This window comes from Pygoscelis adeliae, unplaced genomic scaffold (assembly GCF_000699105.1).
Source record: "Pygoscelis adeliae isolate BGI_AS28 unplaced genomic scaffold, ASM69910v1 Scaffold211, whole genome shotgun sequence".
Classification (NCBI taxonomy): Eukaryota; Metazoa; Chordata; class Aves; order Sphenisciformes; family Spheniscidae; genus Pygoscelis; species Pygoscelis adeliae.
In genome coordinates this window covers 1,234,133-1,250,689 of record NW_008824143.1, presented here as the reverse complement: position 1 = coordinate 1,250,689, position 16,557 = coordinate 1,234,133, and positions in this window count along the sequence as shown.

Sequence of the window (16,557 nt, the reverse complement as noted above, 5' to 3'; positions counted from 1 at the left end):
GTTGAGTTGTAATGGGGCTTCAAAGCATGTGCTGAAACTGGAACGGGAAATGGACTCCTTGTGAGCTTGGGACAAAGACAGAGAGAAGTATTAAATTCCTTGATGAAAGAGAAGTATTAAAGTAGAAAATTCCTTGATAAAATGGTGATGGAAATTCCCTCAAATCCTACATTAAAAATAGTGGTTGAAGACTGAAGAATATGGCCAGAGTGAGGCATAAAACTACGACCTGAAGATCTATGTGAATACTCAGTCCTCTATGGGGACCTGTGAATGTTTGCGTTTGAGCTATCTTTGCTGAATTCTGCTTCATTTCCCCAAGCCAACATTGTGTATACTAGCATAAAGGTACAGCACTTGAAAAAACAATGTATTCTTAATTTTTCTACAAATTTTGTGTGGAATGAGTCCTAGTGCCACTAAAATGGAAAAGATAGGTTGAAATGTATTTCCATAAAGCTGTGCTTACAGACTGCAGACAGGAAATACAACTTTTTGGTAGCTACAGATTATTTTATTCGATGTACTTGTTGCAGGCTAAGGATGGGATATACCTGGATATACCCAGATACATCTACAGAATCTATTGACTCAGCAGATGACATAACAGGTGATCTAAACATAACTTAGTACATTTACTTGTTCAAGTTGCTAATAGTAACAGTTTGAAAACAAGTCAAAATCTTCACTAAAAGACTTAGTTTTCCCATTTGAACAGGAAAATGATTTGGTATAGATTCAAAAAGATAATAGTAATTGACAGTAAGACTTTATGTACTTTTTACAGAAGGAATTTCTCATTTACTTATAACAGGCTGTCAGTAGCATCAGCATGGAAGTAGAGCAAATTATTTTAAAAGAATCTTACATGGGATCTAAGGAAAAAAAAACCAAAAACCTTTGAAAGTTCTCATATTTAAAAATATGAAGATATACAAAACAACATGGGGGCCTACCAGAAAGCTGGAGAGGGAATTTTTACAAAGGCATGTAGTGATAGGACAGGGGGTCATGGCTTTAAACTGAAAGAGGGTAGATTTAGATTAGATATAAGGAAAAAATTCTTCACTATGAGGGTGGTGAGGCACTGGAACAGGTTGCTCAGAGAAGTTGTGGATGCCCCATCCCTGGAAGTGTTCAAGGCCAGGTTGGATGGGGCTTTGAGCAACCTGGTCTAGTGGAAGGTGTCCCTGCCCGTGGCAGGGGGTTGGAACTAGATGATCTTTAAGGTCCCTTCCAACCCAAACCATTCTACGATTATATGATTCTATGGCTGCAGGAAAAATTAAAGCATACTATAATATTATCTAAATAAAGCAACATATTGATATTGTATAATTAGTAAATTAACTAATGTATTTCAAGATTAAGCCACAGCTAAAATGATACATTTTAGTATGAAAAACATAGTAGCTTTGTGTACTGTCAGTAGTCTATTAGCTTTTTTTTCAAGTGCTACAAAGAAAATGATATTTTTTTTTCTCTGCAGCATCTGATGCCTGAAAACATGAAAATACTGAGATGTTTTTGATAACTTTTCAGTGCTATATTGCTGTGAGGGCCATAATCCAGCATTGTTTGGCTACTTCCCAGAAAGTTATGAAATTGCATCAGGATTGCCTTAGAAAGGAAAGGAAAGTACAGTCAAATGGTTTGAATTAGTAACTGTGTCATTATTTGCTCTGGCATCAATGACACTGAATAATGCCAACACTCCGCATTTGCCTGCCTGAGGTACTTGATTCCCACAGCTAAAGGTGGCAGGAGCCCTGCAGTTCTGCCAGCCCCAGCCTGAACAGCGCTGGCATGGGTGACTGGCTGGAGTGGAAGTTTGGTCTTAGACAGGGTCACTCAAAATGCAATGGAGATATACTATGGTTTTCACAGTTCTATGGAACCATCCCAGGTATTCTCCTGGATGTCTCAAAATATATATTTGGGGATGTAAAAGGTTCTGGAGGGGAAGAATTCCTTGGGATGAGGAAAGTCAGTTGCTTATAATCCTGGAAGCCCTGGGATCCCTGGGAGAATACAGATGTTGTGCTTGCCCTGCAGTCATAAGCTTTGGACAAGTAGCTCTGTTGAGTGAAGTATTTGGCATCGTGGATGTTAGTGTGAGTCTCTAACAATGGGAAGCTTTTAAAATGGAAAAAACCCAAACAACTGACATCTATTTGGACAGTACTTTACTGCTGCCACAGAGATGCATATTTTGAGAAAGAAAAAAAAATGTGTTTTATTTTTTTAATCAGAATATTACCAACTATCACAACGTAAGAAACTATAAGCTTCAAACAGCTCTACTAATATGTTATCAAGTAGTGACAATACTGTGACTGACTCTATTCCAGATAGGAAGTGAAAAGCACATTGAAAAATCTTTCTTGGCTCCAGAAACAAGCTTACTTTTTTTCTTTTGATTATCCTAGCAATAAAACGATCTTGGACTTAATGTTTGTCTTAATAACCATGAAGGAAAGAAAAAAAAAAAAGAACACACACAAAAAACCAAAACCAAAACAACCCAGTTAAGCTGAATGGTCTTTGTGAATTACATCAAAATTTAACATTTCTGTTCCAGTTCTGGAAATCTGTCATATCCTGCCCTAGGCTCTGGCTTTCTCTTGCAGCCTCAGTACCCCATTGATGGATAGGTGGTGAGTCAGGCACAGCTCCCATCACCACCCAGCCCAGAAATCTGCTTGCTGGATCAGCCCAGCCACATGCCACTCTCCTGATTCTTCTGCTATTCTCCTAGAGCTGATGTGGGGCAAGCATCAGCAGGGATGAAAAAAGCAACTACCAGCTGAGATCGGCATAACAAAGCTTCTCCTGGCTTGGCAAGGCATAGGCTAATTTTTGGCTTTCCAGGCAGAACTGCTGACTGCAGATCACAAAGGTCCCAGGCTAAATCTTGGGTGTGTTAATGAGCAGAACACAAACATAGTAAATCTAGCCAAGGAAAAGGGACTCTGCTAATTGCTTAAATTCACTCTTTGTGTGGCTACCAACTGGCTGATATAAGAGTAGCGGATGCAATACAGATTCATTCTGATTTAACACCAGTTCTCCCATTCATTATTTTCTTTTCCACATCCCTTTATTTTCTTTCCTCTTTTGCCCATGGTTTGTCTGTTTTCTGGTTCCTGCCAACAAAGTGATAGCAAGCGCTGTAAAAAATTGTATCTTATGTATTATCAACTAGCTTTGAGGTGGTTTTTTTTTCCTGTACCAAACACAAAATGTACTCTGGAAGCTCTGTAGTTTAACCTTATTTTGCATTCTGGTCTGCTGCACAGTATATGTTAGACACCCAGGCTTAACTTCTCTGGTTACAGACTCTTTATATATATGCTGATTTGCAATAGTTTTTGTGCATGAGTCAACCCCTACCAAACTCCATTAGATAACACAGGACCTTAGTGATTGCCAGGGAACAGCTGGCTCTGTTTCTATATGACTTTTAGGTATAGTATGTGTTTCATTGATGTACTGAAGTGCAGGAGATTTCATCAAAGGTTAAGTACCATGTTCTCATACATAAGACTTCAAAAATTGACACAATGGGTCATACTAAGAGACCATCTAGCCATCTCACCTCTGGCAGATGTAAGAAAAGAGGAGTAGAAGGCAGTTCTTTTCCTAAAATTTCTTACCAGACACCTCTGAGTGGAAAATTGGATTGTTTTTAATAACTACTTCTGTTAATATAAAATTTTTAATATTTTTAAACATTTGGCTTCCACAACCACCCTTCTACAGCAATGCATCCCACAGTTTGTTCATGTACGATTGATGAAGTACTTCTTTTTGACTTACTGTTTCTGTTCAGTTATTCTGCAATTCCCCTTCACCTACCAGTTTTCATATTCTTCAAATGTTTAGTAATTGTTGGTTTGTGTTCACCTTTTTCGTATTGTTTGTGATTTTGTACTTCTTTCTCATGCTCCCTACCACCTCTGTTTCAAGCTGAAGAACCCTAGCATTTAATTTCTTCTCACTCTCAAATTGCACTGCCACTCTGAAAGTAAAGTCACTGTCGCTAAAAGGAATATCAATCAGTTTTTCACCAAATGCTTTCATTATATGTGGGCAAAAAGGTTCTGCAAGATTTAGAGTTGCATGAGTAAATACAAGAATACAATTGTTTGTTTTTCCCCAGATACTGTTGGTTTCTCTCCCTTGATTTACCTAACTTACCCAGCTCCCAATGGCCTCTCTCATTTCACATTCTATGACATACCACTTACCCCAAAATACTCCTAATCATGTGAGGAAAAGTGAAATTGTAGACAAATACATTTCATTTTAACGGTGAATGGTTAATCATGAAACTGTTAGTTCCTATAGATGTTTGTTCCTAATCCAGTTGCAATTCAATATTTTTCAAATTATCTGAAAGAAAATATTCTATTCAATTATTGCTGATAATTCAGAAATTGATAATGCAAAACAAATATATACCACACTATCTAGATTGCTTGATAAGGTGAGTGCAGTCAAGCATGTTTCCTGACACAGTACAAGCAAGTGGAAGATTCATGTTCAAAGAGCAAAGAATGGTGCCATCACCACAAAATGTGAAATTGTGTCTTTGGGAGCAGTGATTCTGAAAAAGCTTTACAAATCACTTGGATAACCAAATCCATATGAACATCCGATGCAATAATATAGCTAAGAAAGTCATCTTAGTCCTTGCCCTGAGAAATTATTCAAGGTTTGGAAAAATATCTTTGTCAGCAAGAGATTTAAGGAGTTTAGTCTATTTACTTTGTAGAATAGTAAGTTAACAAACAAAATGGTGATTGCATATAATCACTAATCATGTAATCATAAGGAAAAGAGATGCTGAAGACTCTGTACTTGTGCAGACAAAGACATAAAAAGATTTTAAAAAAAAGGAAATAATCTTTTCACCAGAAGGAGAGCAATTGGGACAAATTTCCCCGTGGATTACCCATCTCCTTAAGACTTCCTATCTAAATCACATCTTCTAGAAAAAGACCGCAGTCCTTAAAAAAAGGCTAAAGTCTTCATTTAAGGAAGAGTGGATGTGGTTCTTTATCCTATATTATGAAAAATATTGGACTGAGTCATTGAAGTCGTTCCTCTAAATGATATAAAAATTATTGTACTGATTCCCCCTTAAATTTACACTTCTACCTTCTGTTTAATATCAGTAATAATATTAATAACTGTGACTCCATCACCACTGCCATCACCTTTTATGTATGACAGTAGTTAAACATAAAGTTCAAATCCCACATTTTTCACTTCAGAAGATATGTTTCCCTATGGGATAACAGTTGGCTAGATTGGTATTTTAGAGTCGTTCAGCTAAGTTTGTTTTTCTTGCTTCCTAATTCTCAATTTCAAAGGTCTCCCATCTTGGTCATATTTCACCCAGAAAAAAACATTTTTCAATCTGGAGAGTACAGACACCTCATATTGAAGATAATCCCACAGCTATCCACCAGCAATCCCTGACACATGCATTTCTGGGTTTCCACAGTTGTTTCACACCTTGCCTCTTTTCTCTTTGTTCCCACTCAGATTTATCAAAAGAAGTCAGGAAAGCATCAAGGATCCATGCACACCAGCGCATTGCTTTTCCACTGATGTGCCGAGCCAGCTCAAATATTTCTTAATTGAGACCAAAACAGAATGTGTGAGACTTCTAGTGGAATTCCTCACACTGGGATTCAAACCACAATTGAGTACCATATGCTCCGTGAGAATGCTTATTTTGCCTCTTGCACTTTGAATTAAAGGGAGAACCACACAAATGGGGTAGTAAGAAAAAATCTAAAAAGCAACCCCAAAATTATGTTCATAATAACCCCAAAAGGCACCCAAGAAAGGACCCATTTCCCAGAACTGATATTTAAATGAAAAGGTTCTCACCAAATTGAACTAGAGTTAAACCTCAACCAATTATATTTAAATGTAATGAAAAATAAATACAGCTGAGCTATTAAGATAGCTGGAATAGTTAAAGGTCTGTCAGCACTTCCATTATAAACCTAGTTTGTTCAGGGGATTATAAGTGCTGTAAAAATGTGTTCCAGGCTGAAACTTGGCAGACAAAGGTTGTAGTTTTAGAGGCTGGGATTTTTTTCTTTTTTTTTTTTTTCCTTTTTTTTTAATAGGTTCAAAAAAAGGATTGGCCACTTTTAAGTTATAGGATTGGTAGGCTCTGGAATTTTCCAACACTATTTTTGGTGTTCCCATAATTCAAAAAAGGACTGATTTTAAAAATAAGATGATGTAAGCTATTATTAGTCCATGATGTGAACTAACCATATGCTGCTTTTGGGATTTGTACAGGGGTTTATTTTTAAAAGGCAAGTGGGTTCAAATGCAGGTCACTAGACTAATATAGTTTGTTTGACTCGTAGGGTGGGATTTTTCAAGCGCCCTCAGCAGTGGCCTACCTCAGCTCCCAAGAGCTGACATCAATGGTGTCAAAAGCTGAGGACTTAGTATACCCCCACTCATCAGCTGGGATAATGACAATAAACTCAGATACCCACATATTCTTTTATTATTCATCTCTCATGCCTTCTCTTTGTGATGGACTGGAGTTTCATCAAAAATTCTTAGTATGGGATAGCACAGATTTATTGATATAATTTCTTCCCTACCTCCTTCTCTCTGGTGGCTTATAGATGTGGGAAACCAACTGAGCATCAAAGGCCTTTCCCTCCCAGCAATACCTCCTTAGTCAGTTTCTGCAAGGAGTACGGGATTATCTGGGGTACAGCACACACTTCTGCCCCTGAACAAGGAAACGAGTGAGCTCTGGCCATCCACTTGACCCTACAGACCACAGCCTGACAGCAACACTACACACAGTGCAAATGCAAAACTAGAAAAGAGACGAGCTGTGAATGCAAAGTACTTGCGACAGTTGTCTAGGAACGTGACTAGTCAGAGAGAAGCAAGGATACTTCTTTGTAAGTATGTGTGAACAAGCACCACTGCAAAAGTATCCCCGATATCAAGGAACATTAACTTTCACCTTTCATCTTCTTTCTGTCCATGGAGGAGAGTGGGTGTGTAGGCCCAGAGGGAGTGGGTAATGGATGCTGCTGTTATCATCACAAATATGAGTCAGGGTCTTCAAAGGGCTGAAGAACTCTGTTCTGACATTTAGAAATCCCAAGCTCCACAGGGTCCTTCCAGCACTTTCCCAAGCTCAGCTGTAGCTACAGAGCTGTTCCACTTTTGTTGATGTTGAGAACATACTGTTTTTTATAAACATGCTTCAAAAAAGATTCTGTTTCTCTGCTCCCCGAAGAACCAGCAAGGCAATGGTTTCAGGCACAGTACCCTGATGCAGGAAATCAGCATTTACATTCGGGCTTGAAAGGGGCAGATCAAGGATTTGAGCCACCAGTTTTAGAAGAGTAACCAAGCTAGGAAGCTATTGATTATTCCAGAATAGAGCTTTTTCTTTCTCACTTTCTTTAGTGTGGTTGTTGGTAAGTGAAATGATTTCTGTGACAAGTTTCTGAAGGATCACAAGCAATTTTTTTTCTTGATTATGTGAAACAGAAAGAGGGTGCTGAAATCTGAAAGTGTATCATAAAATTGAATTGAATAATTATTTTCTGACTAGCACTTGTTAATTTCCATGAGACATGAAATCATATCCTTATTTCTCTATTTATTTACATAATGAAGTATGCTAACAAAAAATACTTCTGGTTTGGGTTTTTGTTTCTCAACTTGCTCCTTTATAAATTACTTTTTATTTCGATCTATGTTAAGGTTTTTTGAGATGCGGGTTTTAAAAAACATTTACACAGCACAATTCATAGCATTTGGGGTGAGAAACAATATTTATTTGTATTTCATATTGCTAATAACAGCTCTAAAATACAAATCTAATCTGTTTCATACTCACAAACTATGTAGGCTTTCAGGATCAGACTTGGCGAGGAGGTTGTCCTCATTAAGGAGAATTAAGAAATACTGGCAGTTGGTCAGCGTGACTGCTCCTAGTTCACTACATAAGTGAAAAGAAAACAGAAGACTGGAAACAAACAGAAAGTACAAGTTAAAGCATACCACAATGAAGTCCTGTCAGCCAAGTAATATTTTAATACTTCTCCTACTGTCACTGAACAGTTGTATGCTACATATATTAGGATTTCTTCTGAAATGTTTAGTTACTGAATACTGTATACCATGACAGACTTTTATTTTTTCCCTGCTGGAGATGAAGGGAGTCATAGGTCAGATTAACCTGGTATGACCCAGTGCCTGATTGAAAGACCACCACAAATTTTACTTCAAACGCCTCCAGTGTAAGCCTTCAGAGGGGTATAAGTTCAGAGGAGTAAGATTTGCTTTGTCATACTGAGCAACCTCCAAAGGCAAGGATTTGCCATGTTTAGCATAACACAAGGGAGAGCACTTCTGAAATCCGCCTGAGATTTGCCTAACCTAGAACTCTCCAAAACCTGCATGGAGGTTATATCCCCATTCTCCACCTAGCCTCCCTGTCTCCAGCCCGGCCTGGTGGACTGTGCTCCCAAAAGTTTTGCAGATGGATGGGAGCTCTGTGCACCAGTCTTTTAAGGGGTTGTGGAAGGAAAAAATATCTTGATCATCTAGGCTATCATCATCCCAGAAGTCCCACATAATAACCTCAGATGCTATCAAGTCGACAGTCTTTGTTACAAGCCATAACCCCTTTTCTGTGGAAGACACGCTGGTAGAAGAGAGGGATTATCTAAACCTGAACTCCTGGAAGCTGTAAATGAAATACTGCCTTGATTTTCTACATGAAAAGGAAGTCTTTAAAAGCGCAATTGTGTCCTTCAGCATGAAACCAAGGCTGTTTCAGAAAAAAAATCAAATTCTCATGCAGTGGCTTCATCAATCCAGTCATCAAAAATGATATGAAAAAAATATTTTGACTCCTTTCAATAAGATCTTTAATTTGGTTTCATCATGTTTTATTAAATGGTGACAATGGTAATGAAAAAACAAATTTCATTCACCTCTCTGCCAAGCACTAATGTAGCGGGCAGAAAGAGCCATGGTTCCCCTCCTGCTGGGTAAGCATCAGTGAACAAGCTGCACTGTTTCCATTTGCAGGGGACTTGTGATTTGCTAGAGATCAGGCAACTGGGAGAGAGAAGAGAGGACAGGCGGCCTTCTCCCTCTCCGCAATGCAGAGGACAGGGAAAGGATTTGATCACTAAGTTTCAGATGTAATCAGAGCAGCGCTGCTCAGAGCACAGGATCTAAGGCTCCCCTCTTGGCTTCTCTGGGAACCCTCATCCGCTATGGGGGCCACAGGTTGTATCAAAGTAGGGGGGGGCGGGTGGAGGACAAGTGGAATAAGGGGAAGGAAGAGTTAAATTAAATCTGTGCCTTCTCCATATCAGAATTCCTTCCCAAGGCTGATTCTGGAGAAGATATGTTAAAGGCTGTTGAATACCCAAGCCTCAGTCAGAGGATTGAACATAATATTAAATCTCGCTTCACACTTCTGTTTCCACTTCAGTAGGTCCTTTTAGCTGAACTCCAAAGGCCAGATGATGAGCTGGGCTAAGGAAAGGAAGTTCTGAGTCAACAGCGGCTCACAGTTTCCTTTTCAACTGTCAAAACATACCCATACCCTCCTCTCCTTGAAACCTCCTGGCTTCTCTTGTGACTCCTAACTCCATACTCCATACTCTTTTAAGGAAAATGAGATTAATTCGGATCCTTCCTCAATGTGGTTATAAAAGGGGAAATTCCTTAAATCACTCACTCAGAGCAGATCCTTTTAAGGTTTTGCTTCTGTTATATGAAAGAAAGCCGAGGAATTTTCAATATCGGAACACCCCACCCCTGGGCTGCATCACTTCAAAACTAAATGTTCAACTATTTGCAGCTCTATTGTTAGATTGCTTTGTTATGTGATACACTCCCTGACTGCTTGCTCTGTGTCACTGGGAATCGTAAAACCCCCATTTTGGAAATGAACTCTGGTATGTACATAACCCACATACCAGGGAGCAGGGCTTGGTGGCACTCAGAGCACTGCCTGTGTTACGAGGTGTTAGTGAAAGTTTTGGTCTCTTCAGCCCCTTTTATTGGTTCTGCAGTGGATTCCTTACTTGCAGATGTTTTCAAAACCAGCAGTTCCAAGGAGAGTCTACTTATTGCCAAAAGTTTACAGCTGAATTTCTTGGCATTCGCAAGCAATGATTTCATCAGAACATGAAATAAGTCAGAGCTGCTGTTGAAAGACACCGTTTTATAATCCAGCATTGTAAATTTAAGACTTTTATTTGCTGCAGAGTTTGGTTTCCATTTGTTCAACTCTCTGATAGGTGTATTGCTTGGGAACAGATATAGAAGTTTTACAGGCCCTTTGTGCAATTTAAAACCCCTGTATAGAATACCATAGTGTGCTGCCCATTCACATCATTAAAGACTTTTACAAGAGTATCATGTTCACACTTATATGTACTTTACTCTAGCGACCCTCCCCGTGCCATGTTTGAATTATTATAAATGGGTCCATGCAGAATGCTGCCTCAATAGCTGAAGTAGGGAGGCTTTGTTTAAAATTCAAATAATAGCTGAATGATGTCTGTTTGTTCCTGCTCAACACTCTGCATACAAAAAACGTTGCACTTTCTTAAAAGGCAGCAAATGTGGACAAATATTAGCTTTTGGAACTAAAGGGGAAGTTATTCATTCACTCAGCAGTGCTTTGCAAGCTATCAATCTTCCAGGTATTTCTATTAGCTTTAATCATCAAGGTTGTTTGTTTGGAGCAATTTCTAAGAGAATAAAGGTACCTTTGGCTCTTATCTCCTGTCATCAAAGTATCCATTAGGAAATCCAAGCCCTGTAGGCAAGCTCAAGGGATTACTCAAAGAGGTTTTCTTGAAACAATCAAGAATTCGGTGCCCTCTCTTCAGTGCACAGGAGTTCAGTTGGAAACCATAATCTGAAAGAGAGGTTTATCTGGGGCTTAATACAATTTGAACAGGATTTTGTTCAAGGCAACATACAGATAAAAGCACCTTAAGTATGTTGAAACAAAGATGAGCCCACATTCCTTGTGGTGCTGTTTCTAAGTCCAATGGTCTGTCAACAAAGTTAGGGGAAAAGCTCTGAAAGTCTTACCATTATCACAATAGTCAGTAGATTGGGCCACTGAGAAGCTAATTAATAGCTTTTTAATAAAGGAATGCTGATTAAGTGTGAGGCAGTCAAAAGCTGGTTCAGTGTTGGGGGTGGGAAGTCTTGCCAAGTAAACAGGAAGCTTGAGGATGGGGAAAATGTAAAGATTGGGAACTTGTTAAGTACAAAAAAAAAGTCTTTAAGATAGGGGATGAGCTTAAACTGAAAAAATTTCTGAAATGCTTATAAACCTGAATTTCCACAGAATTTGAGTATTTTCATTCTTCAGGTGCAGGAATTTAATTCAGCTCACTGCTAATGGAAAGAGAGGAGAGGAGATGTGGTCAAAATGCTAATGCACCTTTACATTTAGGATCCCTGGTCTTAGGAGAGAGTCCAGGGTAGTACAACTAGGATTTGGGTGACCTGGGTTCAACTCCTGCTTCTTCCATTTGAGTGCCTTGCCCTCTTTGGTTTTCCTTACCTGGGAAGGGAAATGATAAATGCTTTGAGATCAACTGACAAAAAGCCTAACATGAAATTTAGATATTGTTGTACTACTGCTGTTCCCAAAAGTCCTAGCTAGCTGTGAGTTGGAACTTTGTCTTTGGTTCTGTAGGAACAGACAGCACAAAGCCTGGCTCTGCCTTGAAGAGCTTATTATAATTAAATGGGCCTGACTGAGTCACAAATGAGCAAGTAGGAAATTTTTAGAGAAGCATTGTGTTTCAGCTTCTTAAGGTAACAGATACAGTTACGCTTTTCTTTAGACTGGAAGCTTTTCAGAGCACACAACCAGGGAATGAACATGTCTATGAGGGTGTCAATCTATAAAGGGAATAAAGTGGACAATATGTATCTGAAATTTCAAAATAGTTTTGACAAAAAAACTGTTAAAGAAACTTAAAGCTAATTAGAAAACTCATTTGCCCTGAGGGAGGAGTTCTTTTCAGGACTGCAAGTGAATTAAAGGATAGGAAGCAAGGCATAAGGCTTAATGGTTACTTTTCAGGATGGAGAAGAATGAACAGTATGGTCCCTCAGAGATCAGTTCTAGAACCTGTTTTATTCCATTTCTTCATCTATGACCTGAAAATGGGAGTGAACAGCGACATCTCCAAGTCTGAAGATGAAATTAAGATCTTTCAGATAGTTGAATATCATGCCAATGACAAGAAACAACAGGAGGATCTCGCAAGTGTGTTTGGCTGCAGTTACAAATAGCCAGCAAGACATCAGATATCATTGGAAGGACACCACCCAGATGCCATAATTTTGCATATATATAAAACCTTTGGTGCACCTGCCTCCTCAGTGCTGTATGTGGTTTTGTGATCTCAAGAAGGACATAGTGGAACTAGAAAGAGTATAGAGAAGAGTAAGTAGGTGATGGAACAGCTGTCTTACAAGAAAACACTAGAAAGTTTGGAACACTTTTGTTTCAAGAGGAAAAGGCTGGAAGGGATATAATAAACTTCTGTAAAATCCTGATGGCATGTAGAACTGTTATCTGGAAGATATTTTTTTATGCAATAGCTAATTACACTTCTGAAACTTATGGCCATAGGAGGCTGTGGGAGAAGACACTTTTAGCAGGTTCAAAGTTGATTAGATAAATTCATGAACAACAGATTCATAAATCAATGCTGACAGAACGAAGCAGAGATGTGTCTTCTCCATTACTTATAAACAAATCTTGATGGGAGATGGACTACAGAGTGTGACCAGGCTCATGTGCCCTCCCAAAACAGCATCTCATATTGCCACTGTCAGAAGCAGCATACTCAGTTAGAAGGACTGCTGATCTGACCCATTAGGGTATTTCTTATATTCTGACATTTTTTCCCAGTGTTGGACACTTATCCTAATCAAACTAATAGAGACTAAATATGCCACATATACAATATTACTTCCCCAGAAATGGACACTCTGATTTTTAAGACCTGTAACATAATACTGCTTCATTTTCAAGAGCAGCATATCAGTGCATAAATGGGAATTACAGGCATGTGTTGAAGCAACATCAGGTTAGGAAGAAAGTGAATTTCTCAGGGAAGAAAAAAAATCATAATATTAGCTTTTACATAAGCCTGATAATTTGTCAGGTTGCTATTCAAAATATAGACTCGATAAAAACACTGCACATGGTTCCAAAATCCTTCCTTCATCCTAACAAATTTATATGTCTGTAGAATTGTAAAATGTAATTAGCTTTCATTGACTCAAAGTCCATCTGTTGTCAGGGATATTTTTACATGATCCCATAAAAGAAGTCTATTATAGGCTATACAGTCCATCTATAGAACTGAATATGGATGAGTTACAGAGAGAAGCTCTCAGTTTTTTCAGGCAGTTCATGCTGGCTCTGTCTAGGCTCCATCCCAATTTTCACCTGATTCACAATATCTCTGTCTGACATGAAACTTCAGTCTGCATTGAATCTCTGTATGTCAACCCACTCCAAAAGCCTTGCAGAAGATAACGCAGCATCTTTCAGCCCAAGCTTGGTTGCCATCAGCAAATCTTTCCTGCTTCTTTCAATGCACAGTAGGCAAAAATGTAAAATAATTCAGAAGAAAACTCCTCTTTTAACATTTACCAGGAAAAAGATCTGATCCTGCAGATATTCAAAGGCTGACAGAAAGCTAAGCTTTTAATGTGCATCAGCATGTGACAGTCCTCAGGAAAGGTAGGAATTTTGAGATTGACATCAAAGGCAGAAGACTAACAAGGGACTTTTAAAGTATTTCCTGTACTGAGATTAAACTAAACCCTCCCACCAGGACTGGCTCTGTGCAGAGGCGAAGCAGGCAGTCATTTGAGGAAGTGGGTTACCGACAGTGGCAAAACAGCCACAGTCCTATTTCCAGCTTTTCCTGTGCCAGAACCTGAAAAGCCAAACTTAGCTGCTACTGTCCCAAAGGGAGAAGTCAGAGCAGCATCTACTGACATGAGGGCAGTGGACCTTCCTAGTAGCAACAGTTAATGTCTCTTTATCTCCCATCCTTTAGGGACAGTAAGCATGTATTTCCAGATTCCTTCAGCTCATACAGGAATGAAAAATCTTGAGTCTTCTTGTCCCATGACATCTTAAATGCTTTGAGAATTTAGTCAAGGGCAGAGCCATTCTACTTTTTCTTGCTTCTTTGGTTTATTTTTTCTCCTTAAAACTGTTTTTCTTTGTATTCTATTACTTATTATTGCAGGTTTATTTCACTGTCTCTTGTCCTAGTTACTATTAAACTGACCCTATGTATTTTAGAAGATAACTTCTTTGGCTTCTTCATAGGTTCTTCACATTACAATACCTTTCAAGTCAATGGAGCTGCCATGAAGACGCACTCTCTAAACCATTGTGACTAAAGTTAAAGGTTTGGAATTTAAATTATGCTTTTGTTTTTGTTCACTAATTCTATTTCAGTTCTTTCAGCTAAAGGCATCAAACTTCTTAAAGTGGTGACATGGATGTGATTAATTTGAGATGCAAATCTCCAGTGAAATTTGAAGCTCCTTAGCCTGAAAATTAGCTACAATTCTTCACAGAATTGGCCTTTGTTACCAGATATTTGTGCCAAAACTGTGCAAGTAAGTGTTTAAAGTATCTCATAATTATTGAGATTTCAGAAGCTTTTGAATTTTGCATCTGGATGACATTTTAGCTTTTGATTAAAAACTTTAAAGAAATGGATACAGTTTGTTGTAAGGTTGTCTGAGATTCACCTCAGATTCAATTCCCTTACTTATTTGGTGTGTTTTTATCTGTGAGAGCGTTCTTATAAACATAGGTATAGAATGATGTCACCTTAACCTTAGACACAAGAAGAATAAATGAACTTCCAGGGTAAGACATCTTCCTCTGCCCATATAAGCTTTGTATTTCATGCTAGAAGCACCTCTCCCCATTGACTTTAGTGGAAGTGCAAAATGAGTCATATCCTAACTTTGGTCTTTCAAAGTGCAGGATTTCCAGATCTTGCCCTTTTAACTTGCTACAGTCACTTGGAAGAGATAAAACATAGATAAGGCAATTCAGAACCTCTGACCTAGCTTTCTTTTCTGAATAGTATTCTGACAGTATGTGCCTGGCTTTTAGAGAGACTAATTACTTTACTTAAGCATCTAAAAAGCAATGCTTAATGTAGGAACTGTGACTATCCTTTCTCTGGGTGCCCAGCTCAGTTGTGCACACTTAAGCACCTCAATCCCATTTTAGAAGTCTAGTGTGCTTCACCTGGTTTCCAGGCACTCTCCCAGATGGACAAGAGTTCTCATAGGTCCTGTATTGCACTGGCTGCCTGCCCCATCAGGGCATCTCAGACACTAGGGCATCTCAGATAGCAGTACGTACCCATGAACCGAGAAATTAATTGAACGTTTCTCCCTTGTCAAGCAGATTCTGTCAACTGCATTTCAGCTAGACATCCTGGCATGGAACTGAAAACCTTTCACAGCAGAAGACATTTCAGTTTCTAATAGTAGGCATCTTCTAGCAAAAAAAAAACCTGTTGGTTTTTTTTTTTTCTTGTAAAATACTTGACCAGTGCTACAGATATTCTTTCAAACAACAATTTCTAAAAACATTTTCCAATGATAAAAAGATTATTTTTTAGTTTTTAAAAAGCTAATGCTTTGGATTCTGACCAACTTTATTTTTTCTCTCTCTCTCAATCAGTTTTCTCATCTGTGTGCCCGTTTGACTGAAATTTGCCTTGGTCTCTAAGAAAGAAAGAACACTAGGGCCTCCTACAGTTTACTTTTTGATTGTAGCTTGTGTTCAAGTATCACACAGAAACCACAGCCGCGACAAAGGGACACATCAGTGAAGATGCTTTATTAATACACATAAATAAATAGTACTCTTTGCAAAGGTAGAATCATAGAATCATAGAATAGTTTGGGTTGGAAGGGACCTCTAAAGGTCATCTAGTCCAACCCCCCTGCAATGAGCAGGGACATCTGCAACTAGATCAGGTTGCTCAGAGCCCCGTCCAACCTGACCTTGAAGGTTTCCAGGGATGGGGCATCCACCACCTCTCGGGGCAACCTGTTCCAATGTTTCACCACCCTCAGAGTAAAACATTTCTTCCTTATATCTAGTCTCAATCTACCCCCCTTTAGTTTAAAGCCATTCCCCCTTGTCCTATCCTAAGTATTGAAAGGCCACAATAAGGTCTCCCCGAAGCCTTCTCTTCTCTTCTCTAGGCTGAGCAACCCCAACTCTCTCAGACTTTCCTCACAGGAGAGGTGTTCCATCCCCCTGATCATTTTCATGGCCCTCTTCTGGACCCACTCCAAGAGGTCCATGTCTTTCTTATGCTGAGGGCTCCAGAGCTGGATGCAGTACTCCAGGTGGGGGTCTCACCAGAGCAGAGTAGAGGGGCAGAGTCACCTCCCTCGACCTGCTGGCCATGCTTCTTTTCA